Source organism: Orcinus orca, chromosome X (genome assembly GCF_937001465.1).
Source record: "Orcinus orca chromosome X, mOrcOrc1.1, whole genome shotgun sequence".
Lineage (NCBI taxonomy): Eukaryota > Metazoa > Chordata > Mammalia > Artiodactyla > Delphinidae > Orcinus > Orcinus orca.
The window spans coordinates 43,004,384-43,007,974 of record NC_064580.1 but is presented as its reverse complement, the minus strand read 5'-3'; positions in this window follow the sequence as shown (position 1 = coordinate 43,007,974).

The window sequence follows — 3,591 nt, the reverse complement described above, 5'->3', positions numbered from 1 at the left end:
CAAGTCCCCCCAACAAGGTGTCAAAGTGAAGGGATTTCTGCACACCACAAAACAGGGCTTTTCTGTGATATATTATGGGTAGGTTGGACAGGGAGAGATCCTAGGTCCAGTTACATGTTCAGCTGATGAGAATAGAAAATGTTAGGAGAAGACAAAGAGGCAGAGGACCTAGGCATGAGCATTCCAGATCCCAATTAGGGCATAATTATGTTCAGTCTTTCCCAGAGCTTATGGGACATAACTCTTGGGGTCGCAATGAGGAAGAGAGAAAACACTTGGAGTACCTCATCCTACATAATTGGCCACAAGTGAACGTAGTGTCCACATTCTGCTATGATAAATATGTCATTCCTGTTGCACATATTATGAAAACTTCATGTGACAGCTCTGTTTTCCATGGCCCAGGGCACTCATAAGCCCCTCACAGAATAACAGTGACCTGCTGAGAGCCTAAAAAGGTAATGGGATTTGGGAAAGGAGATCCCGCTGAACCTTGGCATTTCATCTAGGCAGAACCAGTGATGGAAGTGATGGGCAGAAAAAACTTTCCAACACATGAACTATATAGTTTATTCCCAACTATATCCCCAAGGGATAAAGATTTTTATTGCCGTTTTACTAATGAGAAAACTATAGCTTATAACTGAACCACTTTTCTGTACACCTGAAACTAGCACAACATTGTTAATCAACTGTACTCCAATATAAAATTAAAAGTTTATAAAAATAGGACTACCATATGACCCAGCAATCCCACTACTGGGCATATACCCTGAGAAAACCATAATTCAAAAAGAGTCTTGTACCACAGTGTTCATTGCAGCACTGTTTACAATAGCCAGGACATGGAAGCAATCTAAGTGCCCATTGACAGATGAATGGATAAAGAAGATGTGGCACATATATACAATGGAATATTACTCAGCCATAAAAAGAAACGAAATTGAGTTATTTGTAGTGAGGTGGATGGACCTAGAGTCTGTCATACAGAGTGAAGTAAGTCAGAAAGAGGAAAACAAATATCATATGCTAACACATATATATGGAATCTAAAAAAAATAAATGGTTATGAAGAACCTAGGGGCAGGACAGGAATAATGTAATGATGCAGATGTAGAGAATGGACTTGAGGACACAGGGAGGGGGAAGGGTAAGCTGGGATGAAGTGAGAGAGTGGCATGGAGTAATATATACTACCAAATGTAAAATAGATAGCGAGTGGGAAGCAGCTGCATAGCACAGGGAGATCAGCTCGGTGCTTTGTGACTACCTAAAGGGGTGAGATAGGGAGGGTGGGAGGGAGACGCAAAAGGGAGGAGATATGGGGATATATGTATATGTATAGCTGATTCACTTTGTTATAAAGCAGAAACTAACAAAACATTGTCAAGCAATTATACTGCAATAAAGATGTTTAAATAAATAATAAAAGATAAGGAAACTGAAATAAACAAATAAATAAAATTAAAAGTTAAAAAAAGAAAAGAAAACTATAGCTTAGAGAGATTAGATTAACATGTCTGAATTCACATAAATTCTGTGGTAGAGTCAAATATCTCTCAGCGCAGGAGTGATATCTGAAGGTGCTCAGTAGAGACATCTCGTCTGAGTTGTCCCCCGACATCCTAGCCAAGTACAAATGATAGTTGAGAGCAGTAATGTATGATATACATTAGATTTCTTTTCTTTTTCCCTACTAGTACTATCAACTTCTGTCTTGTATGTCTTGAGACTATTTTTTTCATTTTTAAAAAATTTTATTGAAGTACAGTTGATTTACAATGTGTTAATTTCTGCTGTACAGCAAAGTAACTCGGTTATACATATATATATTCTTTTTCATATTCTTTTCTATTATGATTTATCACAGGATATTGAATATAGTTCCCTGTGTTATGCAGTAGGACCTTGTTGTTTATTCATCCTATATATAATAGCTTGCATCTGCTAATCCCAAACTCCCAATACTTCCCTTCCCCACCACCTTCCCCTTGGCAACCACAAGAGACTATTACATATTAATGCGTATGATTTTAGAATTAAAACTTCTTAGTGAATTGAACTTTTTATCATTATGCAGTTATTCTCTTTATTTTTAGTATTTTTTGCCTTAAAGTCTGTATTGTCTGCTATTAATATAACCACACCATCCTTTGACTTTCCACCTTTTCTGTCCTTATGTTTTAGATGTCTCCCATAAACAGATGGTAACTTGCATTTTTTATCCCAGTGACAAAATTTAATCTTTTAGCTGGCGAATTTCTTCTATTATATTTATTGTGATTATTAACATATTTGCATTTATTTCTACCATCTTATTGCATGCTTTCTATTTGTCTTATTTTTTCTATAGTTTTTAAAATTTTATTTTTGGTTGCGTTCAGTCTTCATTGCTGCACGTGGGCTTTCTCTAGTTGTGGCGAGTGGGGGCTACTCTTCGTTGCAATGCATGGGCTTCTCATTGTGGCACCTTCTCTTGTTGCAGAGCATGGGCTCTAGGCATGTGGGTTCCAGTAGTTGCAGCACACGGGCTCAGTAGTTGCAGCATGTGGGCCCTTAGAGTGCGTGGGCTCAGCAGCTGCGGTGCTTGTGCTCTAGGGCGCGTGGGCTTCAGTAGCTGTGGCACGAGGGCTCAGTAGTTGTGGCTCGTGGGCTCTAGAGCACAGGCTCAGTAGTTGTGGCGCAAGGGCTTAGTTGCTCCATGGCATATGGGATCTTCCCGGACCAGGGATAAAACCAGTGACCCCTGCCTTGGCAGGTGGATTCTTAACCACTGCACCACCAGGGAAGTCCATTTTCTATTTTTGTTTGTTTATTTTTCTTGCTTTCTAGCTCTTTTTTAAGACCAAAGTTTTTTTGTTCTCAATTTTCTATCATTCCATTTTTCCTGCTCTGACTTGTAAGTTGTTCATGTCTATTCTTCTAAAGGCTATTTGAACTACTAAGCATCCATAACTACATAAATGTCTGTGAGTATTTTTACCTATATCAAAATAGTACAAAGGACTAGAAAATTTTAAATCCAGCCTGACTTTTCACCTGTTTACAAAAGGCACAATAAAAACCTAAATTTCCAGAAAGATTGAAAGTAAAAGAATGGAAAAAGTAAACATGGTTAAAATGGCACATTTTATGTTATATATATTTTACCACAATAAAAAAGAATGGAGATGTACCAAATAAACAATAACAAAAAAGCTGATATAGTATATTGATACTAGACAAAACAGACATTAAGGGCAAAAAGAAATGCTGTCTTTCCTGACTGTCTCCAATTCCTGTCCTTCCACTTTCTCTCTAATCCACTCCAATCAAGATTTTGCCCCTATCACTACTTAGACAAAGTCACCAATGACCTTCACAATTTTCAGTCCAAAACTAATTCCTCATCTTACCTGACCCTATCAGTATTTGATAAAGTTGATCCCTCTCTTCTTGAAACATGTTAATCACTAATTTCCTAGATATGATTTTCTTATTTCTCCACTCTCCCAGTCTCCTTTGCATGTTACTCCTCATCTCCCCAAGCTGTAAAAGTTGAAGTACCCCTGGGATCAGTCCCCAGATCTCGTCTCTTTCCTATCTATACTC